The 26,795-nt window shown below is 40.7% G+C and overlaps 1 long non-coding RNA gene across 1 annotated transcript; it reads left to right on the plus strand.

Moving 5' to 3' along the window:
- Window positions 1–21,459: 21,459 nt before the first annotated feature.
- Window positions 21,460–24,276, plus strand: Gm33172. Its single transcript, XR_382906.3, has 3 exons — window positions 21,460–21,686; window positions 22,367–22,461; window positions 23,502–24,276. It is a non-coding gene; the product is annotated as a predicted gene, 33172 (long non-coding RNA).
- The last annotated feature ends 2,519 nt before the right edge of the window (window positions 24,277–26,795 follow it).

Consider the following 26,795-nt stretch of genomic DNA (forward strand, 5'->3'; position numbering starts at 1 on the left):
AGGATGGTTCAATATATGGAAATCCATCAATGTAATCCACTACATAAACAAACAAAGAAACAAAAAAACCACAGGATCATTTCATTAGATGCTGAAAATCATTTGACAAAATTCAACATCCCTTCATGTTAAAAGTCTTAGAAATATCAGGAATTAAAGGTCCATGCCTAAACATAGTAAAAACAATATACAGCAAACCAGTAGTCAACACTAAACTAAATGAAGAGAAACTTGAAGCAACCCCACTAAAACCAGGAACTAGACAAGGATGCCCTCTCTCTCCCTTTCTATTCAGTATAGTACTTGAAATTCTAGCTAGAGTAATTAGGCAACAAAGGGAGGTCATAGGGACACAAATTGGAAAGAATGAAGTCAAAATATCACTTATTGCAGATGATATGCTAAAATATTTAAGTGACCCAAAAAACTCCACCAGAGAATCCCTACAACTGATAAACAACTTCAGCAAACTGGCCAGATACAAAATTAACTCAAACAAATTAGTAGCCTTCCTATACTCAAAGGATAAACAGAGTGAGAAAGAAATTAGGGAAATGACACCCTTCACAACTGTTACAAAAAATATAAAGCATCTTGCTGTGACTCTAACCAAGGAAGTGAAAGATCTATATGACAAGAACTCCAAGTCTCTGAAGAAAGAAATCAAAGATGACCTCAGAAGATGGAAAGTTCTCCCATGCTCATGGACTGACAGGATTAATATGTTAAAAATGGCCATTTTGCTGAAAGCAATCTACAAATTGAGTGCAATCACCATCAAAATTCCAACTCAATTCTTCATAGAGTTAAAAAGAGCAATTCTCAAATTCATATGGAATAACAGAAAACCCAGGATACGGAAAACTATTCTCAACAACAAAAGAATTGCTGGGGGAATCAGGGAGATCAATGGTATAAAATTGAAGACCCAGTAATAAACTCACACACCTATGGTCACTTGATCTTTGACCAAGGAACTAAAACCATCCAGTGGAAAAAAGGCAGCATCTCCAACAAATGGTGCTGGTTCAACTGGTGGTTAGCATGTAGAAGAATGCAAGTCAATCCATTCCTATCTCCTTGTACAAAGCTCAACTCCAAGTGGATCAAGGACCTCCACATAAAACCAGATACACTGAAACTAATTGAAAAGAAAGTTGGGAAGAACCTTGGGCACATGGGCACAGGGGAAATTTTCCAGAACAGAACACAAACAGGTTATGCTTACAAAACTTCTATAAGGCAAAGGACACTGTCAATAGGACAAAATGGCAGCCAACAGATTGGGAAAAGATCTTTACCAACCCTACATCTGATAGAGGGCTAATATCCAATATATACAAAGAACTCAAGAAGTTAGACTCCAGAGAACCAAATAACCCTATTAAAAATGGAGTACAGAGCTAAACAAAGAATTCTCAACTGAGGAATACCAAATGGCTGAGAAGAACCTAAAGAAATGTTCAACATTCTTAGTCATCAGGGAATTGAAAAATCATAACAACCCTGAGATTCCACCTCACAACATTCAGAATGGCTAAGATCAAAAACTCAGGTGACATGAGATGCTGGTGAGGATGTGGAGACACCTCCACTGATGCTGGGATTGCAAGTTGGTACAACCACTCTGGAAATCAGTTTGGTGGATCCTCAGAAAATTGAACATAGTTCTACTGGAAGATCCAGCTATACTACTCCTGAGCATATACCCAGAAGATATTCCAACATGTAATAAGGACACATTCTCCACTATGTTCATAGCAGCCTTATTTATAATAACCAGAAGCTAGAAAGAACCCAGATGTCCCTCAACAGAGGAATGGATACATAAAATGTGGTACATTTACACAGTGGAGTACTACTCAGCTATTACAGACAATGAATTCACGAAATTCTTAGGCAAATGGATGGAACTAGAAAATATCATCCTGAGTGAAGTAACCCAATCACAAAAGAACACACATGGTATGCACTCACTGATAAGTGGATATTAGCCCAGAAGCTCAGAATACCCAAGATACAATTCACAGACCAAATGAAGCTCAAGAAGAAGGAAAGCCAAAGTGTGAATACTTTTGTCCTTCTTAGAAGGGTGAACAAAATACCCACAAGAGGAGATATAGAGTCAAAGTGTGGTACAGAGACTGAAGGAAAGACCAGCCACCTGCAATCCATCCCACATAGTCACCAAACCCAGACACTATTGTTGATTCCAACAAGTGCTTGCTGACAGGATCCTGATATAGCTGTCTCCTGAGAGCTCTTACAGTGCCTGACAGATACAGAGGTGGAGGTTCTCAGCCAACCTTTGAACTGAGCACAAGATCCCCAATGGAGGAGTTAGAGAAAGGACCGAAGGAGCTGAAGGAGCTTGCAGCTCCATAGGAGAAACAACAATATGAACCAACCAGTACCTCTAGAGCTCCCAGGGACTAAACCACCAACCAAAGAGTACACATGGAGTGACCCATGTCTCCAGCATATGTAGAAGAGGACAGCCATTTTGGACATCATTGGGAATAGAGGCCCTTGGTCCTGAGAAGGCTCAATGCCCCAGTGTAGGGGAATGCCAGGACAAGGAAGCAGGAGTGGGTGGGTTGGTGAGCAGATGGAGGGTTGATGGGATAGAGGATTTTCAGAGTGTAAACCAGGAAAGGGGATAACATTTAAATATAAATAAAGAAGATATCTATTGAAAAATGAAAAATAAATAAATTGTAATGTAAATATCTGATATGCAGAATATGATGGTTTGTTTTTATATGCTCTGCCCAGGGAATTATAGGATTAGTGTGGCCCTGTTGGAGTGGGTGTGGCCTTGTTGGAGGAGGTATGCCACTGTGGGTGGGGCCTATAAACCCTCAGGTGCCTGGAAGCCAGTATTCTGCTAACAGCTTTCAGATGAAGATGTAGCACTCTCACCTCCAGCTGTACCATGCCTGCCTGGAAGCTACCATGTTCCCACTTTGATGATAATGAATTGAACGTCTGAATCTGTAAGCCTGCCCCAATTAAATGTTGTCCTTATAAGAGTTGTTGTGCTCACAGTGTCTGTTCACAGCAGTAAAACCCTAACTAAGACACAGGATATCTGACATTTGACCCCCAAAGGGTCATGACCCACAGGCTGTGCTAAGGGAAGTTAGCACAGCTTTGTGCCACCTGGTGTTGAGACTTAAGTCATTATTTACCTATTGCCACATTGCCCTTGGGAACACTTGATCACTCAGGACTAAGTCTATTCTCCTGGCAGTAAAATTTCAAAGAGAACAAACTAAGGAAATGTCACTTGCAATGACTAACTGCAAAACATCTACACTGTTTAAAACTCTTTACTCTCAAGAAGGATAAGACCATGGGCGTACACAGGAGGAGTAGAGAAGATATTTGGGGTAATTCTGTAGCACACACAGGCTTTTGCTTTCTTTTTTTTTTTTTTTTTTTTTCTATTTTAAGCACCAAGCAAAGCCCCTTAGAGTACTCAATTGAATGTTTAATGACCTTCTGCTGTGTTATTTATCACACAAATAAGCTGGAGTTCCTAGGGACAGCTGCAACTGCCAATTCTCTGAGCAGGTAAGACAGGCTTTCGTCCTTCTCCCTCAAAGCAAACTGTCAGTGGATTTTTCTAGAGCCTTTCAGCAAACTTCCTACTTTAGGAAACATTTTTTATGAACTTGGTCATAAATTGACCCAGGCCACCTCTTCCCTGTGGTATTGTATCCATCATTCTAGTGTGGAGACGACCCCAACACTTGCATATTCAAGTTGAGAGAAACATCTTTGTGTCTTTAATGTTATTATTGTGTGCTTTTCACGTGGACTCCATCTCTCACTGAGGACATTAGAGCTAGCAAAGGGAGGGCTTGGGAAGGTACTTAAAGCTTGCTTTCATCAGAGTTAGTTTAGATCAATAGAGTTGGCTACGTAAAATGTAAATCTTAGCCTTAACCCTGATGCACTGTAACAACCTCCCATTCACATGATTTTTCAAGAAGAAGACAAAAAAAATAAAGCCAGAGTAGATGCCGCTGCTTGACTCTGGGTGAGTCAAACAGATCTAGCCTCATGCAGTATTAGGACAGCTAAACTCCATTGGAGGGTGAACGTTAAATGGTCTTCATAACTTAAAAATTATTTTACTATTTATTTCTGTAGTGTGTGTATGTGTGCTCATGTGTGTGTATGTGTACGTGTGTGTATGCGTGCTCATGTGTGCTTTCAGGAGATTTCTTGGCCTGTATAATCAAGGTTCAGGATTCCCAACTCTACTCAAGGATTTTTATCCTCTGCCCTGACTGTTAAAAAATAAAGGAGTAGCCGGGAACTCAACCTGCTCTGTGGGGTTTCTACCATATTACTGTTTACTCTGTTGTTTAACAAGGCTAGGCAGAAAGTCTGCTCTTGGGAAAGACGTAGCACTCACTTGTGAGGGTTGTTTTTTGTTTGTTTGTTTGTTTGTTTGTTTTGTTTTTCACCAGCATTTTATAATGTCCTGAAAAGAACACTCAGTATTATCAGTTCAAGAATGCATGAAAGAAACTCTTGATCCTTCACCAAGTATAAATGAGTCTCTGGAACATCTATAGACAAGAGTAGGAACATCAGACACAGGGCTGCTTTAGTTGTTATATTCCCATGTTCTATTTATACAGGCAGAAATTAGGTTAGAGCATTTAGGACGAGTAATTCTAAATTATTAGGAAGAAATTAATTTTCTTCATTTCCTCTGTACTTTTTTCTTTTTTAAAAATTTAAATTCAGCTTTTGCTGAAGAAAACTGTATTTCCAATTAAAATCACCTTTTGATTGTGTGTGTGTGTGTGTGTGTGTGTGGTTGTAGGAGGAGAAGAGATATATAGGGCTAAGATTACTCATCTGGCCACATCTTTCTTACCTGACAGAGAAGAGACATGTGGTTGAACAGAGCATAGTCTCCCCCCACCCCCTGCCTGCTTTCCCTTAGAGCAAAAGCTCTAAACAGATGAATAAATAAAAACTGGGCAAGTGCAATAAAGAGGTCAGAAAAATCAGAGGAGGCCAGATGGCCTATTGCTTCAACTAAGCACACATGATTCCTGTGGAGCCAGCTGTTAACACGTGAATAACCAAGAAGCTACCGGGAACAATAGAGGCTATGTGTTCTTTAAAAAAAAAAAATACAGCAGAGACCAGCCAATCTGGTGGTGTTGACCATCAGATAGAATTATTTTTAATAACTGATATATTTTTACTTACTAGGGAGGCACTGTAGCATCAAGTGAGTGATAGTCCATTCTAGAGGGCAACAGGAATCCTTACATAAAACAGCAAAGCCCACAGTATGACTCCACATGCCTTCAGCTCCTCTGTCCCTCCCCCACCCTGTGTACACTCAGTGTACCAGCTCTTTTTTTCCAAAGGCTTTGATACCAGACTCTGTGTGTCGAGCTGGAAATCTGCTTAAATGTGCTTCCTTCTTCTCTTTATATTGACATTAGCTTGTTTTCTTCGAGCTAATGTTTCGTTTGCATTTTCTATCGCGTAAAGCAGGAGTTAAGTGAGAGCTTATCCACCTGTGGCTCCCATGGAACAAGACAGTTTGAAAATCAATGGGGCCAGAAACATTTTAAACTCAAATTATCACAGAAGCTAGATGTTCAACATACTACTGGGAAACTGTGGATGAATCATATCCCAAGCAGTTCACAATGGCAGGCCAAATACATATTCAGACAGCAGAGGACATTGGTGGAGCTCTCAGGGAATTTGATGGTTTTGTGTATAGTACTTTGATTCAAAGACTTTTTGGAGGAATTTAGGGAAAAAAAACCTGAAAATTCTCCTTTGGAGAAAGCATAAGTATGCCTGACACTGCAATCAGCATACAATTTCAGAAAAGTAATATAGGCTTAAGAGCCTGTTAACATCTGTGATGAGGATTCCTGAGTTGCTCCAGGCCTCTTACAAGTGATGGAAGATAAACTCTAAGATCAGTGCAATCATGTAATAAATCAGCCATATATATTCCAAGTCCAGCTCCTCTTTGACTATGCTCTGTAGTCTCTGCAAAATTCTGAGATAATGAGCTATAGACAATTCTTAAAAGGATTGTACTGCTCCTATAGCAGGGGCAGCATCCATCCAAGTCACACTTGAAACCTCAAAGGGAGCCTTCACAGATGTAATTGCTGAGGATGAAGTCATACTGTGTTAGGGTAACCCCTAAATTCATCTGACTATATCCTTAGAAGAAGAAGTGGAGGAGCTAGGCAGGTGTCACAGTGGGGAAAGCTCCCCTACACAAGTAGGAAGACCCAAGATTGGCTCTGAGAACTCACTGAAGGCTGGACATAGAACCATAGATCTGTAATCTCACTGTTCCCATGGAAAGATGAGAGGTAGAGACATCAAAATATCTAAAGGTTCAATTGCAAGACAACCTTGTACAGCATCAATCAACAAAAGGCCTGACTCAACCAAGGTGAATAGTGAGGGTCTATGCCAGAGGTTATCCTCCTCTGACCTCTCTCTCTATAGATGCTCTGTTACACACCCATAGTCACATAGTCTCACATTTTCACATATGCATATAACCATACAGACATACACACACACACACACACACACACTCACACACACACACACACACACTCACACTCATTTTTAAAGAAAGTAGAGATGAAGATACATGTTCTGGGAAAAAGGGAATTGATGACTGCCACTGTCACAACCATGACATTCAAGGATTATAGTGAAATATCAGAGAACAGGGTGACAGTTCCTCTAGACAAGCAATGTTGTGGGTTGATGGTAAATATCAGAATCCAGGACAAAGGCACAACATGGATTCCTCTTGAATCTCCAATAGCACCGACTCTTACAGACTTTCTGCAGCATCTGAGGGGATATTCTTTTGCTCTAAGAAACCTAGCTGAGTAGTAGTGTCCTTTTGAAGCCCGGAGAGATAAGCAGCATTGTCTATTGCTATTTGTTTATATTTTACAACCATTATTGTTAAGAGTTTCAATCCTGATCCCGTCCTTGATCTGCTTGATGCATTTCCATTTTACTTTCAAACTAACTGACCTATGAACTGATGCTGGGTACGACAATGCTGTTTCAGGAAATATTAAAAATCGACCTGCAAGTTCCCGTCTTACCACTGGCAACTCTCTGTCCTGGCACAGTCCCTGGGCCTCGGCCTCTGGATCAGCCCCATCATCGGCAGACCATGGTGTTCCCCACGTGATCTGAGTCACTGCCTCAGAGCTGCCCAAATACTCTTAGCCCTGTGGTCGGTGGTCCCACCTTCCAGTAACCCAGTAAAACAAAATTCTAGACGCTTAATTAACAAGTCAGATTTATATATCAATAAATTCTCAATTCATAATAATTTCAGAGCCAATTGATAAATGATACAAGCTGGCCACCTTGATCAGACAAGTTATCCCAATTATTCTATCCCTATAATTATTCATAACCACCTGTAGCTATTTAAAAACACAGGGAGCCGGGAGTGGTGGCACATGCCTTTAATCCCAGCACTCGAGAGGCAGAGGCAGGCAGATTTCTGAGTTCGAGGCCAGCCTGGTCTACAAAATGAGTTCCAGGACAGCCAGGGCTACACAGAGAAACCCTGTCTCAAAAAAACAAAAACAAAAACAAACAAACAAACAAAAAGCCCACAAGGGATCAGGATCTTCTTTCTGTCCATCTACCTCCATCTTGACTTCTCTCTCTCTCTCCCCCAACTCCCGACTCTTAGCTCTGCCTCCTTTTTCCTGTCCAATCACAGTCCTTCTTCTGCACTAATATTTAAATAAATTGGACAGGGAAAATCCTGCCACACAGTGCCCTTCTTTTTCCTCCTATTTTCTTCAAGCGTTAGGATGAGTTATGTTGAGGAAAATTCTCAGTCGTCTGAGTGGTCATATGATGTCTCAAATGGATGTGTTTTCCATGCTGGGGTAGCTGCTATTGATCTTTCATGATAGAGAGTTTAAAGCCCAATGAAAACTTTAAAAAAGGAAGTTCCATTTAAAGTTTCTAGTAAAATAGAAGTTTGGCTTACTCAAACAATGAAGAGACCTTGAAGATAATGATGTTGACTTCCTATACCCTGAAGTGCTTCAGGAAGATAGCTTGGTGTTCCCAGGAGCGATCTCTGAAAATAACTGCCTCACAGACTCGCATAAATTACTTAGGATAAGTGAACTGGCTTTGTTAATTTTTCCAATCCCATTTTCTAGGACCAGCTTCTATTTACTGGTTAAGTTATTAGGACCTCGGTTAACCAGTTCATTGAGATACTGTTTGATACTACTATCAAATGTTTTAGCAATAATCTAGAATACCATGCCTAGTTACCCATAGTTCATTGATGGATTCTGAACTGGAGGAGTTGTTTTGTGTGTGTTTTGTTTTGTTTTGTTTTGTTTTATTTTATTTTATTGTTATTTTGACCTGGAGAAAGGTCCAGTGCCATGCTAATAATGTAAGAACCATCTGGATATGTGGCTGGAAATAGAATCCACAGTTATGCCTATTTTCACATCTAAAGTTGCTTGGAAATATAGACCTTCCAGTGTTAGCAGAAAAGGGGCGGAGTGAAACTCTTTCATACCCAGGAATCGTGCTTTACCCTCAAGCTGAACGACGTCAACATGGCTTCTATTTGTGGAACTCCTTCTGATTTCCTGTTTCTTCAGTACTGAGTAACCATTCTGGGCTTCTGTTTCTCCATACGCAAAATGGCAAAGAATACACCTCTAGGAGCTGTGAGCATGAACTAAGAAGGGAGAGCAATTGGATTTTTACAAGACTTCTCGAAAGTGACTGCAGGAGTGATGAGTTTCTCGTTGAAAAGTACTACTGACTTTCATAAAGGGCCTTAAAGGGACTTTCATAAAGAGGCAGTAGTGGGTTTCAGAAAGGTGCTCTAAGTCGAGCTGCAGTTCTCCATGTTCACGTGTAACAATGCACTTGGGACAATAAGAACAGGACCTGTACACTGTCATTGAAAGCTCAGCTTTGCATCAGTTAATCACATAGGAAACATGGTATGGAAATGCACACAGACTGGGAATAATTTAAACACATACACAATGCCACCTGGGTGCATTGAAGGCAGGAAATCTGGGAGAAGGGAGTAGAAGGTGACCTTTTAGTGCAAAAATATGAAAGAGAACAAGTCCTGAGAAGAACAGTAGGGAGCAGGGAAAAGGCTTTGAAATGAAAATGTTAAATAGCAAATAACCATTTGGAGATGCAGTGGCAAATGATTTAGAAGGCAGGTGTGTGCCAGTGCCTGGAGAGTAGAGAGTGGGCAGCCGGGGTCGGGGCCATGAAGGCTCGCTGTGTTGAAATCTCAAGTAAGGGTCTAATGAACCTTCTAGTGTGGGCAAGGTCGTTTTTTTCTGAACCTCGCCTACAACTCTTTCTGTGATCCGCTCTTGGTATCTTAGTTAATACATGCATCTAGGTCCCTAGCAAGATGCACTCATGGCTATTGATTAGCCTAATGAGGAACTAAAAAGGCAGGCAATTAGAAAAGAGAAAGCAGGCAGTTTATACCTCTAGCTGTCATCTGCAAAGAATAAAGGAGGAGAATCTACCTCAAGGAATCCATGTGATACCCAGGAAGGCCCTTTAACGGTATGTACTTGTCTCCTGAACCTCAGACGTATCAGAGCTGCTTTGTCCAATGCACCAGCTATTGGTCAAGTGAGGAAATTTAATGTCTTTAACTGCATTTCCAATAATGTGTATTAATGGATTCTATATAGGACAGGATACAATTATAGATATACATAGAAGTAAGTATATTATGAATGTATTCATGTCCCTATGACTATGTATGTGCGTTTCCATGGCCACGGAGACTTCTTTATCCTTTCACAATTTACTACAGTGGAGTATGCAAGAAATAAAAGATGTCACCTAGGGCTGCAGAGAGATGGCTAAGCAGTTAAGATTCACAGGTGCTCTTCCAGAGGACCTTGGTTTCAGTCCCGGCACCCATGTGACAGATAACAATGTGTGACTCCAGTTTCAGAGGATGTAGCCTCTACAGGCATCGTATACAGGCAAATCACTCATATGGAAAATCAAATTCATGACAATAGCACCAAAGACATAGCCCAAAACTCTATGGAGGGAGAGGAATAGGGAGATAAGTTGCAAGAAATGTAAGACTTTTGCCAAAGCTGTACTCTCTTTTTAGAAACACCTAGAATGGCATCAATATTGATCAGAACTTTAGCTCATTAAAACAGAGAAACCTTGCATTGTGATTTGCAAGTCCTGAAGGTGAAAGAACCCTAGCCACACATAAAAGTGTGTCTTACAAAAATGACACTTTTGTCTGCTGTGACAAAACATAATCTGTTGGTGACTCATATGGTGAGCTGTTGAACTTAAGTAACCCTGAGAGCTAAGCAAAACCAAGCACATATAATAATGGCAATCAGACTTTCACAAATGAGTCTTCCATGTTACTCAGGAAACCTTACATATCAAAAGAACACCAGGGCCAAAGGTGACATGTTCTAATGCATATATCAAAGTCTAGAGAGAAAGAGAATACTAGTGAGCCCACATAGTGTCTAAGATGCAGTGAATAAATCTTTGAGTTAGTGATTAGATAGAAAACATCAACAACAAACCCCATAAGTCTGAAGATATAACAAGTCCTATGGCTACAACTCACAAATAACATGTGACTGTGTCTATGAAAGCCATAATAGAGCCTGACTGGAACTGGGGTCTTCTTTAACTAATACCTGTGACTATGATCATATGCCAAGTCCTTGTCTAGGAGCCAGAGTCTGCCCTGTCCCATTCAATCCTCAGGATTTCAAAGTGTTGTTAACCCTCTTTTACACGGTGTAAAACTGTTCTAAAAAAGTCAAGGCATCTGCAGAGTGAAAATGAAAAAAAAACAAAAAACAAAAAACAAAAATTAAGGTTTTTTACTACTTTTAGTTGCAGCTGACATATGCCTAGGTAAGTGGAAAAAATAGATCAAGAAAAGGGGGTAGAAAGGAAGAGAAACCATTTTTTAAAGAGTGTATTGTCTTGCCCTTACCCCAGCTTTACTCATTAGTACAATAAATACAACTAAAAACAACTGAAGTATAACTGAAGAAAGCATGGAAGCTATGCTTTGGGTCTTTGGAAGGAGACTCTGGGAGTTGATATGACAGACAGTTCTGAACAATTTCAAGAAAGTTTAAGCTCTCTGAGCTGCAAGGAAGAGTGTGGCAGATGGGAGCCTGAAGTAGAAGGGTCCCTGAGGCTGTTCCCATTTGCTGAGGCTTATTTGAGGATCTTATTTCTTCATACATAAGCTCTGCGGCCTTGACAGATGGTTATAACAGAGTTTCACAGAGAATGCTATTCTCTGAGCAGAATTTTAAGCCTTAACTTACACTTAGCATTTTTTTCAAGCCATAATCTTCCACAGCACACAGAACTGAATGTACACAGTTGAACCACGTGCCTTTGATGCATACAATATCTTATAGTTTTCACATGGAATCTTTCATGATCATAAATCATGTTTTACTGTACCCCTCAAGTGGATACAGATTCTTAACCAAGTACTGTGGATAGAGAAATTAAAAGGGGCATTCAATAATATCATTGGTTTTATTCTGGGTTTCCCTTTACATGAATGCAGAGCTATGAAGAGAAACGTGTTAATTTCTCAGTCATGTATAGATATGAAAACTCCGAGATATTTGCTGTAGAGCTCATTCTCTACTCAATCTTATGTCTTGATGTATAAAGAGGAAAATATCATCTGAAGGGGTTCCTGTGAAAAAGAAAGCTGATAAAAGTGGAAGCATCCTTAAAGGTAAAATTTAGAGACATGTACAATGTAATCTTATACATAAGGACCACATCAACTTCATAGAACATGAGTATGATATACCCAAGCAATAAAAAATAAAAGTAATGTGGCCATCTCTTTCTCTTTCAGAAAAAAAAAATTTGCTTTAACTTCATCATGAATGTTTTTCTTTAGGTAAATCAAGGTTGTCATTTTATAGTACCAGAGTCTGGGTCATTTAAGTAACAGAAATTTGTTTTCTCATAGTCTGGGGGGTTAGTAGGTGTGGTTTCTTCTAAAGCTTCATGAATTAACTCAAGAGTATTGTTTTTTCTCTGTGTCCTTGTATGGCCAGTCTTTGTGTACATGTAATCTTTGTACTACTCTCTTCTTAGGAGAACACCAGTCATATCATATTAAGGACCAGATAAGGGGGCAGCCTTCACACACCAAGATGGCCCCATGCAGAAGCCCAGACCAGAGATGACTGTATGGTCTTTAGTGATAACAGACAATCCCTTCCCACCTACTGCAGGGTCACTGACCCACACATGGCCTTCCGCAGTAGCAAGGGTCAGGAACTCAGCGTAGACTCAGGTGGCATTGCTGGCTATTCACATCAGACAGTTCCTTACTTCCCTCAAGTCTCCAGTTCTACCTCTCTTCACTGTGCATACTTCCTTTCTGCTTCTCTTTCTCTTCCAACTCCTCACCACTTCCTTGCTCATCTCAGAAGCTCCAGGGGTCTCTGGGTGTTTGGGGAGTGCTATTGATTACCCCTGTCTTGTGGCACTGGACTTGTGCAGTGGGATGGTCTCAAGCTTGAGCTGCCTACCTAGGCTGTGTGATGCCCCCCCAAATGTGTTTTTATTCCCCTCACACTCTGTTCTTTCTTCTCACCCCATCATTTCATTATCATCAACAAAATCCTTCTTGGTATTTAGCAATCAAAAATTGAAATGCAGTATAGCTCAGACTTAGTAAAAAAACACAAGTAGCTCATTTTCCACCCAGGTACTACTTGAGAATTCAGTATGGGTTTCCAAACTGGAGTTAGTTGTATGTAAGCTGGACAGTGGGAAAGAGACAGAGAGGCACTGGCTCAAGTTTTAAGTATAGGACAGAGTATTGGTTTGAATATTGACTGTGACGAGAACTGCATCCTTTCAAGACCTCTATCTAAGGAGCCTCCCATAATTGACTCTTCCAGTAGAGGTGGTAGGAGCCCATGTGACAAAACCTATCAGTCATCAGATTAAACGACTTGAGCTGAGCCCATGCTATTGAGGCGATAGTTTAAAAGACACAGCGAAAAAGACTAAATGCAACATGGTCAGTGTAATTAGCATCAGTGCAGGGGATGCTCAGAAGGGGAGAGTGAGAGAGAGATCTGTGATATGCTATAGATTGCCGCACTGATTACTATGAAGACATTAAAAGGAGATAGTGGCAATGATAGTGGATTTATATTGATTGGTTAGACCATAGGAGCCCACGATCTGAGTAAATTCAATACACCAACATTGACTTCTTGCTTTAGCCAGACATTATTCATAAACACAGATAGAAGATCAGAATGTGACTCTAACCCAAAGCTCTTAGAGGATGAGACACCTAAATTCCTATTCAATGGTCAGTAAACATTTGAGCAGGTCTTGGAGTCATGCCAACGTTTCCATTTCCACCATAGAGCATCATGGTCACAGGGGCCACAATAGCCTCAAGGTCGGGAACGATCTGTATAATGAAGGTGGGCACTGTGGAACACGTTACCCCTTGCAGTGGGATCTGAATCCAGAAGCCAATTGCCGTCTCAGACAAGCAGATAATGAGCATTTGGACCTGCTTCCTCTGAACTTGCACCTGGGACCTGAGAAGAAGCTGGATATCGTTATTTCTGATAGCAGAATCCACTGATTGGTTTGTCAATCATAGCTGACGTGAGAACACAACAATTTTAATATAGGGACTCTTTGGGAAAGATATTGATCAGATAAAGGAGAACAAATTTTAACAGAAAATATCTCAAGAACCCAAAATAAAGTTTGAAGATGGGGGAGTAACAGATTTAAGGAGCTGGGGAGATAGCTCAGTTGGTGACATGTTCATAAAGTGTCCAACACACAAGCATGGGGACCCATGTTAAAAGTAGGGGGAGTACACCCTTTTAGCCCCAGTGCTTGTAAAAGAGGATTCCTGGATCTTGCCAGCCAGCTAGTTTCACCAAATCAGTGGGCTCCAGATTCAATGAAAGACCATGTCTCACAAACTGAGAGGGAAAAGTATAGCATAAGACACCGGGCACTTACCTCTAGCCCTGAAACTCACGTATATACAAATGTATGCATATCCATAGAAATATACATACACACACACACACAAACTTGTACACATGGACATAACCCACATGCACACATAGGAATGTATGACAGAATTTTACTAAGTGTGCTGTGATATATATGTATTTTCTGGTATGTAAACTTAACCAACTGTCTATACACAAGCACGCAGCACACACATACAAACACTACTCCTCTTGATCATCCCTGCATTCCCCAAACATACTCAACCCGGTGTTCCTTTCCATATAACCTCAGCAAATACCTTAAATTTCATAGCTGAAGTCACACTATCTGCAGTGATAAAAGATCATTTTCTATGGAACTGAATAACTTTTTAAAACCACCATAAACAGACTTTAATATCCCTACTACACTCCAGAGCTTTGTTCATCTCATAATAATAATCTCCTTATTAGACATCTGTTTCCAATGATTTTAAAAAAGCATCTTATGAATATAAATCAATGAGAAACCCAGCAAAGATGATTGGAGCAAGTTAACAATTTATTAATAAGAAGTTGAAGAAACCAGAAACTCTGATCTATTATTTAACTTGGGTATGACAGCTTCAGAATTTTATGCCCCACCTGCTCATATGTAAGGAGAGAAGGAAGAAAAAAAAAGAAAGTGTACAGGAAACAAAATGCCATTGTATGTATTCATGGATAGGGACAACTATCACACAAAGCCAAATGCTAGTTGTTAAGAGAAATGAAGCTTGTGCAAACTACAGTTGACTTTATCATCTCAATACCCATGTCTAAGAAGTGGATTCTTGCTCTACAGGATGCCCTCTCTAATGAATTCTTTTGTGTTGGCCTATTTGCCAGCAGAACCAATTCTTCCCTGGAGTTCATACTCTCTGTTGCTAAATATAATAGCAACAAATATTTGCTATTAAATCACTATAGCAATATAATACTATATCCAAGTATAGAAGGTACACAGTGATATACTACACTACACTAAGTATGCGAGGACAGTGGTAGTTTGATAGGTGTGTTTGCCATAGTCTTGTGTGTGAATTCTTGGCTAATAGAGAGTGGCACTATTAGGAGGTGTGGCTTTGTTTGAGTAGGTATGGCCTTATTGCAGGAAATATGTCACTGTAGGGGTGGGCTTTGAGGTCTATGCTCATGCTCCACCTAGTGTAGGACTCAGTCTCCTTCTGACCAAGATGTAGAACTCTCAGTTCACTCTCCAGCACCATGTCTGCCTGAACACGGTCGTGCTTCCTGCCATGGTGAGAATGGACTAAGCTTTTCTGTACCAGCACCCATCAAATGGTGTGCTTTATAGGAGCTGCTATGGTCCTGGTGTCTCTTCACAGAGTGAAACCCTAACTCAGACAGGTACTTACCATCTAAATTTCCACACCTTTCTGAAGCATATAATCTTACTGTCTACATTCAGTGGATGAGAAAAAGACTCAGCTTCAGAGAAGGTAAATAATGTGCCCAAATTTACACAGCTACTGGAAATCCTAGGCAAAGCATCTAAGTTAGTCATATGATTATATTCTAATATAATAAAGTTATATAATTAAATAAAATAATATAACTTTATTATATTATATTCTGATATAATAAAATACTTCTTATATCTAATATAAGAAAGAAGCATTTTATTCTAATAAATACAATACTGTGTCAGTGTGTACCACAATTTTATGGTCTTTTAAGTAAACTCTCCAAAGACTTCATTCAACAGACTTCTGGATGAAGCTGTTTTTTTTTGTTTTTTTTTTTTTTTTTTTTTTTTTTTTTTTTATTTGGAGACCCAAAACGATGCAAATAGTCTTACTTTGAGTATTCCCCTATATTAAGCAGTAAGAGGAATAGAATCTCCCCCTATTTTTCCAGATACCCATATTACTGTTTCAAGGACAGGAGAATAGGTTTGAAGACTGATGCTATATTTTATCTATAGAAAGGAGTAGAGATGGGATTTTAGGAGAGCATTAGGAGGAACATGGAATCCAAAACCCTTTGGCACTTTAAGCACAATCCTGGGCACAAGGTAACATTAGTCATGGCTATACATTTCCTGTAGGACAGGTCCTGCCCTAGCCTCTGAGGGCACTATGCATTCTCTCTTGCAAAAACTCAGTGTAAGATTGGGATACAGATGAGCAAACAGAGAGTTGTGCCAGAGAGTCATCCTGGCCCAAGGGTGTTATATGAGCATGAAACAGAAGCACCTGTCTCTAAGAAGATGGCTAAGAACATTACATTTAGATTAAGAGTTGCAGAATTAGAAACATGTTGTCCACAGATTGTAGGAAAGAACCCTTGAGGCTACTGCTTTATAAAATTGGAAATAGGCAGGGAACTAGAAAATGCTCCTGTGACTGAGCCTCATGCTCAGAGATTCTGATGGAATGGATGTGAGTGTGAGCTTCACATTGGAGTTTTAAAAGTTCCTCTAGGGATTTCGATATTTGGCCCTAAGAGTCAAGGCTGAGAGCTCTTGGTACTAAATAAGTTTTAGTCCCACAAAAGCCTTCAAAATCTTTTCTTAGATTTGCAAGCCGATTTGTCTGGTGGTAATATCCCCAAGTGACTCTGAAATTGCAAATTGTTGTCTGGGTGTTCACAATGGTACATACAAGACCTAGAAGCATAGGAGATTCAGCTATTTCTCTGTGCAGGGGAAAAATTGCTCTACGAAAGAAAGGGAGGCTTAGAGTAGGAAGGGATTTGTTTGCCAAATTTGTTCTCCAAATTAAGGTGTTGGGTCTTTCACTTGGTACACAGTGATGCAAGGACTTCAGAAACTCATTGACAGTATAAATTGTCTTTCGAAAGAATACAAAATGAAAGGTGATAAGCACACTTGGGTGGAAGTAACCAAGGAGCAGAAAGATAGAATTTCCTAGTGTGGCCCATTGAACTCAAGTAATTGCAGCTTACATGTCTTCCAGAAGGTTGGGAGAAAAGGTCTCATCTCTTGTCTCACACATGTCAGCTATAGTAAAGAAATCTATCATTCATCATTCTCCAAAGAGCCCCTGCTTGAAGAAACAAAGTAGATAGCAATGAATGGACTGGAAATTTTGTGTAGAAGGAGAACGGCAGCTGACTTCTGTGGAGCCAGTATGTGATCAGACGAAGGTAGGGTGAGGTCTGGTGTTCACAGGAAGATAACTCAGAAAATGTAGCAAGCACTCTAGCCTGTGCCTGGTTCCGAGGATCACCCCTGTCCTCTCCTGTGTTCTTACATATATTCTTAGCCCTTGATATTTTTCTTGGCCTGTTCTGGGGGAAGAAGAGGAGATAGGAGGTGGGGGGGAAAGGATACAGAAGGAACTCTGTCCTTGTTGCTCAAGCTTGGAAAATAGCCCCAAGCCTTTCATGACTCAGAAGTTTGGGGAAGGGTTTGACTGACACTGGTGGGAAAATGATGATGTGTCCTCACTCAGCAAACATGTCATGAGAGTACAGCATGAGGTACACCTGCACATATCCGGTTCACATCCTTCCCGTGTGTTTTGGTTTGGTTGGCCTCCTGAAATCAGCGTAAATCAACTCAGGATGCCCTGTGAATCTTCAGCCTCCCTAAGGCTATAGCTGAGACATGTTGCCACACCACAGCTGGCCCATCTGCTGATGTAGGCTTGTGGAAACATAACACTCCCAGTCAGGATACTAATGTTAAAGCATTAATATTAATTTATACTTTAATATTAAGTATAAAACCCTTTCATTAACATTCTGAGAAACTGGATGTATCTCAGTGGATGAAAATATGCTTTTTCAGAGAAGGGTCACTGTGATCCTCAGTATAGGATTCAGTGTGTCCTATGGCCACCAATGGAAATAAAGGACTCTCGGGTTCAGAGCTTTGGAAACCTGATCTACAGTTTTCAATCGGGGTTAGACACACTAGACCTTTGCATGAAGTTGAGGCATGACTTAGCTTTCCTTACTTTCAAAAAACTCCCTTAATTAGGTTAAAAAATGAGTAGCTGCCTTTTAAAATTATAACTGATTTGTATATATTGAATTTCTTTTTTGCCATTTTACCTTGGAAACATTATTTAATTAAATATTCCAATAATACTTCAGGACAGAATTATAATTCTGAGTCATGCAGACTAAGGCTGAGAAGAGTAAAAACTGAGTGACTGCCTCAAGCCAGTGAACCCAACTAACACCAAAACCAGGTTGGGAGCTCACATCTCCCTGGCTTATTTTCCTTTAGAATTGGCTTTTCTCTAGCAATTTCATATCTTGTCTCCAAGAAAGTAAATCACTGGTAGCCAAGTACTGAGTAGAGTATGAGTCACATTGTACCATTCAGAGTCACACATTTCCTCGGATCAATCTAAGAGTTCACCCCACTCAATCATCCCTTCGCTGGAACATGGGCTGAGCAATGACGCTCTGCCTTGACCCAGGCAATGGGATCCAGGCTCTGCTCCTGCTCTTGGGGTTCGTTGTCAAACAGCGGAAGCATAGGTGGATAATACATGAGACATCAGAGAGGTAAACATGGAAGGGGCAAAGTAATAGAGGGAGAACAGCAGCTGACCTCTGTGGAACCAGTGTGTGATCAGACAGAGGTAGGGTGAAGTCTAGTTTTCACAGGAGGACACAAAAAGATTTTGGACAAAGGGAAAAAAAAACATGCTGAGTATTGGGTGACTAATTTGAGCCATAAGAGATGAAAATACAATGATGAGAATAAATGAGAAGATCCAGGGAGTGGCATTGAAGGAGATGGAATGGCATGTGCAAAGGCATGGGGGTTAGAATGTACATACTGGTTGCTCCCCTACTGTTTTCCCTTCTGTGCGCTTACTCTCCACTGTGGTAAAATGCCCAGATCACTATGTGTTGTGACAGGAGGTCTTATGTATGAACTATGGGGATGTGGTTACCCATCTCAAATGATGCTGCATAGTTCCCCGTTGTGGGTTTATAGATATTCCTGGAAATAAAATGCTGACTGGACACTTGTCACATCACTGCCAGAGAGGACCTGCCTGCTCTTACTTGAGTTATCAGAACAGAACATTGTCTGACAGCCTCTATAAACAAATATAACCAAGTTCTCTTCAAGTGTTTAGTGAATGAAGGGATGACCTATTCAACATCTGGCATGTTTTACAGATACAGATGCATTCAGTCACTTGGTGAAGTAGGAGGCTCTTTGGATAAGGATTACACTTAAATAAAACCTGGGGTTAAACAGACGAGAGATGACAGATACAGGGCAGCAGTTCTCAACCTCCCTCATACTGTGACCCTTCAGTGCAGCTCCTCATTTTGTAGTGACACCCCCCACACAACCATAAAATTATCTTGTTGTTACTTCATAATTGTAATTGTCCTACTGTTATAAATTGTCATGTAAATATCTGTGTTTTCCAATGGTCATATGTGACCCCTGTGAAAGGATCATTTGACCCATGAAAAGGTCATGACCTACACGTGGGGATATAAATGCTATCAAGATGATGCTAGATAAAAATAGATATTAGCTAGCTATATGATAGATACATAGAAAGATGATAGATAGATAGATAGATAGATAGATAGATAGATAGATAGATAGATAGATAGATAGATTACAGGCTAGCACAGTGACACCTGTGAAATCTTCTTGTCCAAATTGAGGATCAGATAAAGATCAAAGAGAAGCTCGCTATGAGTTTTGGCCATTCTGAGCAGCAAGGCCATGACACATGGAAACACAACTCTTTTCAAGCAATGGGGCCTGATCCTTCCTGCTTACATCTTTTTCTCTGCTCTGTAGGAATACTTTCTCCAGTCTTATCTTGAAACTGGCACCTCCTCCATTTCTCGGTTTCAGCCTATGATTACCTTTAACGAGAAAAATTTTGGAATCATTGTTTTTAAAGTGAACTTCCATTCTACCCACTGCCCTTCCTGCAATGGCTTCATTGCATTGTCCTGTTGTGTCCCATGTACCACTTGTTGTATGTACATAATTTCTCTACCATGTTTTTACTTTGCTGTTGGCCGTGTATCTGTTCTAAGACTTCAGGAACGTGAAGAACTTGGGAACCATGGTCAAGAGGTTTTCATAAGTACCCACAGCACTGTCACGTACTAGCTGTACAGTAATACAGTGATGAAGTCAATAAAGCAAACGCTGCTTTGTAAAGCTGTTAAGACTCCTACATTTATAGGGAAGATATTTTCAACCTGGCTTAATAATACTCTGTGTACAACCTTAAGAAAGTTTTACCTCCAAGTCAATGAGACTACTCAGTGGGTAATGGTGTTTGACAACAAGAAAGTTCCCTATACCCTCCCTCTGCCCTGCTCCTCTACCCACCCATTCCCACTTCTTGGCCCTGGCATTCTCCTGTACTGAGGCATATAAAGTTTGCTAGACCAAGGGGCCTCTCTTCCCAGTGATGGCCGACTAGGCCATCTTCTGATACATATGCAGCTAGAGACACGAGCTCTGGGGTACTGGTTAGTTCACACTGTTGTTCCTCCTATAGGGTTGCAGACCCCTTTATCTCCTTGGGTACTTTCTCTAGCTCCTCCATTGGGGGCCCTGTGTTTCATCCAATAGCTGACTGTGAGCATCCACTTCTGTGTTTGCCAGGCCCTGGCTTAGCCTCACAAGAGACAGCTATATCAGGGTCCTTTCAGCAAAATCTTGCTGGCGTATGCAATGGTGTCAGCGTTTGGAGGCTGATTAAGCTTTCATCTGTCTCAAGTTCTTCCTCCCAAACCAGAATCCTTTTCCCCGAGATGTTTTACAGTCACTCTGTAGAAACAATTGCAAAGAAGTGGGGCTATCCACAGCCCCCCTCTTCCTGGAAGAGCTTCCTGCTTCTCAAAGGTATGCTCTGTCTGATGCTACACTGCCACCTCCAGAGTTTACATCTTGTTCTTCCTGTTGATGATGCCTGCAGGACAGAAATACACACACACACACACACACACACACACACACACATCAGCGGAAGGAAACAGGGTTTGGAAAGACCTCCGTAATTTATGGAAAACCGTGCAGTTATTATTAGCTTTTATCTTTACCATCATATGAGGCTATTCCCATGGGGCAGTTTCTATCTGAGAATATAAACACCTCGGGATGTACCATACCTTCTAGACATGCCTCCAGATTTAACAGCTTTGTTTACCGTTTCCCTAGCTGTCTATCACTAAGGCGGATCTGTATCTCCCACATCTGACCGGACGTGCATCACCTACAAGGGAAGATGATTAGCTGCAACCATTGTGTCATGAAACCCATCCCCCATACAGCTTCTTCATACAATGAGGAAGACTGGGTTGGCAGAGAGGAAATACACACTTTTTTTCTTTTGAAAGCTTACAATATAAACCTTAGTACAGTGTACACAGCCAAGCCGCTATTTCCTTTCAGTACAAGCTAAACATAGATTCAATGCACCAAAAGAATGTGGGCAGCATAATTTTATGCATCTGTAAGATTGCTTTATCTCATAAGAAGGCGTTTAAACATCCCGCAATGGCTGAAGCCTATTAAATGCAGGCGTAACTGCCATTTCCAACGAACAGGTAACAAATCTCTTACTTCTTTTGTATGGTTTGACATGTTAGCATCGGATGACTAAAAATACATTCCCTCATTTCTTATGTTTGTATTTTAGCATTATACGAATTACCATCATAACACTCTTTGTATAATAATATATTAATGTTAAATAGGGACCCTTGTCTCAAAATATTTCAGAGCTGTTTACCACCTAACAAACAAATTAGATGCCCCTCTCTGCCATGTGTTCTACCTTGCCACTTTGCAAGCCCACAACTTTCTAATCACATGTCCCCATCTGCCCTGGGATGGCCTTAAAAGCAGAGAGGGCTGGAAGTTTGCTCAAGATGCTCACAGCTAGCCACAGCATGAAGAGTCCCCAGGAGCCCAACAGAGTAAGTTAAGTTCTGACTCCTGAGTCTGATCAAGAACCTGAAACACTGAGAGGAGATTGTCGTCTTCTCTGGGCGAGTCTTAAACTAATGAGTCACACAAGTCTGTAAGTATGTTATTTCTGCTAATGTTAAAGGGAAAAGAATTGTTTAACTCTTATAAGGAAGTCACTATTGTTAAATTAGGAAGTACATCATACTCAGGCCTTTAGCCTTTGAAACTCATGTGTTCTGTGTATAGGTTCGTCTTTTCCAGAATGTTGAGACATGCTGAGTTCTGTCCAAACTCCTGTGTTGCTTTTATCCCTCAGAGCATCTCACTGTCCACTGCCAGCCAGCCCTGTTTTACCCTTTCAGCAAGGACACGCACGGGGAAATTCTAGGCCTGACAGGATTTTAGGGGAAGGTATGTGGCCTCGTCACTTTTTTTCTCTTTCTTCTTTGGGTGGCAAGTGGACGTCTCCCTCAGAGCTGAGCCACTGCGAGTAAGCAGCTGTAAGTTAATAGCTCCTCTGCTGCACTTACACATCCACCAGGACAATCAACTTATACAAACCTTGAGTTCTTTTTTCCATTAATTAAAACAATACTTACCAGTTAGCATACAAAGAAGGAAACGGATTTTATTGTGATATATTTCCATACATATATAAAGATTATTCCTTGTTATTTTTCTGAATAAGACCCTGGAGAATCTGACCCATAGATAAGGTGAGCTTCAACTGCATCCATGCGCAAACACACAAACACACACACACACACACACACACACACACACACACGCACACACGCACACACGCACACACGCACACGCACACGCATACGCACATGCACACTCCCAGAGAGGGCAGGGAGAGAGAATACATAGGATAAATCAAAGAAAACACGGGGTTTGGAAAGCCTCCTTCATGGAAAAACATACATTGTTATTACTAACTTTTATCTTTATCATCATGTGAGAATATTCCCACAGGGCAGTTTCTCTCTGATACCTGCTGCACCTGAACTTCCCCATCCTACATCCATACATGAAAGACCCAGAGAGGACCAAGTCTATCAGGTTCTACATAACACTGACTTTACCCCTACTCTCCTCATCTGTCCCTTGTTCTCTGCCCATCCCTTTGTCCTGGGACAATGTCTCTTGGGGGAGAACATTGAGGAAAATCTCCAGGAAGTATCTTACGAGTGTGGATTCATTAGAAACCTGCTACTGCTGAACACAAGGTCATTGCTAGTCTTTTCACCCTCGGTAGTTGTACTGCCTGAGAGCTTGCTTTTGGCTCATTCAGACCACTGTTCTAACGCATTGCCCACCAAATTCCCAACACTGACCCTTCTAGCATTATTTATCACATTACTCAGTTGGAATTCTTGAACCTTCATTTTCTTGCTTTCTTAAAAATTTATTCCTCTTGTTCATGGATCATTATGTTTATATTCTAGGTTAGCCACTGCTCTGTCTACTGAGGTATATGTTCTGGGACAACAGGACAGTGCCTCTATCCCCAGGGCCTGGAACAGTGCCTGGGATACAGTGACTGAACCCTTGTAAATACCAGCTGGATTTGCAACTGAGAGTTTCTCAGAGATGAGCCAATTTTACTTCAAAAGCGACATCTACTCACCCAGACCCCATTCGAAGAGAGCTGAGGAGATCAAAAATTATTTTTAAGCATTTAGAACTATAATTTATTCTATTCCAACTTCTTCTGATATTATTTGTGAACCCCATCGCTTCCTATAACGTCCAAGGTTGCATTACAATTTTGCCTTTGTCCATAATATTCTGGGCAGAATGTTTTCCATCCTGTGCTCCCAAAACACTTCATACCTCACTCTACAACAACGACCCAAGTCCTCAGGAGGAACGGCAGCAAAGCAGGCGTGACAACGGGAGCAGGAAGCTGAGAGACTGTACCTTCCACTGCAGTCACAAATCAGAGTGAGCTGCAAGTGAGGCTGGGCTATGGACTCTCTCTGCCCTCCTCCAGTCTTGTACTTCCTCCAGCAAAGCCACACTACAACCCAAACAGAAATATCAGTCAGGGACCAAGTGTTCAAATGCCTGAAGCTACTGTGGACATTTCTCATTAAAACCATTACACCTCTATATCGGATGCCCACTCTACCTGGTTAAAATTCTGCTTAACTACTCAATGCAAAAAGAAGTTATTTCTTAACTTGCAAGGGAATTCCTTAATCTTTTTGAAAATTAGTTTTCTCACCCAATAACTAAGGGAGAAAAACAAACACTTTAATATAAACAACTTTGTTTCTTTCTTTCTTCCTCTCACTCTCTCTTTCTTTCTTTCTTCCTTCCTTCCTTCTTTTTTTTAAAAGAAAATGCATATATCAAAACTTGTGAACATCTGCTTCCATAGGTTGCAAAGACAACCTAATGTTTATTTAGAATATTCTAGAGAATAAAACATCTACCTACTTTTTTGTTACAATGAGGTTTATAAATGCTCTACTTCATATAGTTGTCTTGAAAATAGGCAGTTAGTTGCAGTATTCTTGAACCAGAATGTGATTCCCTATGTTAATAATAACTCTAACTTACTACTTTGCAAATGTGGAGTCATATTTCCCTATCAGAATTGTCTTGGTTACCTGCTAAAAACACCAAGGAATCAGTCTCCAGAATTCAGGCCCACAGTGTAGGAAAAGTCTAACAATGCACTTTTTTTTTTTTTTTTTTTTTTGGTTTTTCGAGACAGGGTTTCTCTGTATAGCTCGGGCTGTCCTGGAACTCACTTTGTAGACCAGGCTGGCCTTGAACTCAGAAATCTACCTCCCTCTGCCTCACAAGTGCTGTGATTAAAGGCATGTACCACCACTGCCTGGCACAATACACATTTTTAAAATTATAACTCAGCCTTATTCTTAGGTAAACTTCAAAAAACATTTCATGACTGGGTTCATTATTTCAGGCAATGTGTGTTCTGCTCATTTTAAGTCACAGAGTAAACCTGCCTTTCGTATGTCTCCATTTTGTACAACTCATTTGAAAGATTCCTTTTGATGTCCAAGTAGTGTGCATCATAGTTATATTGTGAGAAATAAATTATCTGAATCCAGTGATCTCAAGAGAGCAAACATTCAAAACCTGTGCCTTCGGATTCCTGCACCAGATTCCAGGTATTTTATTTGTTGGTTCCCTCGGGAATGTTCAAAGCACCACAGGAAGTTAGGCAAACAGAGAAAAATGGAAACTTACAAAAGCCAGGCAAAGGACTGGAAATACAGCCAATGACACCATTTATCAAGGGCAAAGAGCTACAAATAGTTCAATTGTTTTCATGTGTATTCTGCTTCATGACAACAAAAAATTGTCAATGTGTACATTACTAGTAACTTATTAGGAAGCTGAACATATGCATAGACCATTTTCTTAGGAAAATCAGCCACATGAAATGCTTTAGGGATTTTTTTTCAATTTGTCAATATGAAATCATTTATTGTTCGCTTCTCTAGAAAAAAAAAAAGAGCTCCATTCCATCTTTACCCATGTTGGAAATGTGAAAAGGTTATGGTTTGCAAAGGATACAAAGTAATGAAGCAGACTTCTTCCAGACCTCTTCAGGCTCCTACTGCAGAAGAGAGAGCAGGCGGAGCCTGAGACACAGGTGTGATGGCATGTGCTTGTCATCTGGAGGAGAACCAGAAGGGTCCTGCATTCAAAGCCAGCCTTGGCTTCATGATGAGTTGAAGATCAGCCTGGGCTATATAGTGAGATTCTGTCTCAAAACAAGCTAACTGAAAAAACTACACAAAGTTTCCAACTACTCTACATAGGAAAAGAGACTTGTCAATCTGAAACTTTGGACTACCCAGCAACTAGGGAATCTTGACCTACCCCAAAGGAGAGAAGACCGTATAAAGTACCAATCGAGGAAAAGAGAACTGGAGCCTTAAGGGCAAAGCCAGGATTGATGTCTTTTAAGCATCATTTAAGGCCCCGACTTGTTCTAATTGCTCAGTAACCATCTGCAGTTAACGACAAACTCTGTTTAAGCTTCGGCAGCTTTGAGGAGTCGGAACAGTCACTTGGAAAAATTTTTTCGGAGAAAAACAGCATAAACCCCAGGGATAAACATGGCTCATTTCTCTAAAGTGACCCGACAGCTTCTACAACGGTCATGACTAGCTAGGGCGCCGTGTTATCAGAAATATTTAAATGAGCCTTACCCCGGCAATCTTCCTCTTCTTCACTGGGGACTGCTTGTCTTACTGGGGTTCTGTTTACTTTGCCTCTTTTCCGTTCATAAAGACATATGTGGAGAGAAACGATGACATATTTAAGAAAACTAATAGGATTTACGTGTCCATCCCCAATCAATGGCCTGAATCGCCCTAGGAGTAATCCCGGTTCCAGTGGAGATTAAAAGTTCAAGAAGGTCACATGAAAAACAAATAAAAGCACCAGAAGGAGACTACTCTGCACTTGGATTGGATTACTTTCCTTTGGCACATGTTCTGTTTTCTTGTGATGGCTCATTTTGGCTATGACAGGGAGCTGTGGCAATAACCACACCCCCTGATGGTGAGGGACTGCTCAGTTCTGAAAGGTTTGCAAAATTAGTAATGAGGGCTTGATTTCAGGCATGGGACTCCTGCCTGCCTTGATATCTCTGTGTTTGCTTGTTTCTCCATGTAGCATCAAAGTATATTACTTAATAACCTATGAAATGGAGGATCCTAGAGCTAGTGAGAAAATTGCTGTGGTCTCAACAA

This window comes from Mus musculus, chromosome 13 (assembly GCF_000001635.26).
Source record: "Mus musculus strain C57BL/6J chromosome 13, GRCm38.p6 C57BL/6J".
NCBI lineage: Eukaryota > Metazoa > Chordata > Mammalia > Rodentia > Muridae > Mus > Mus musculus.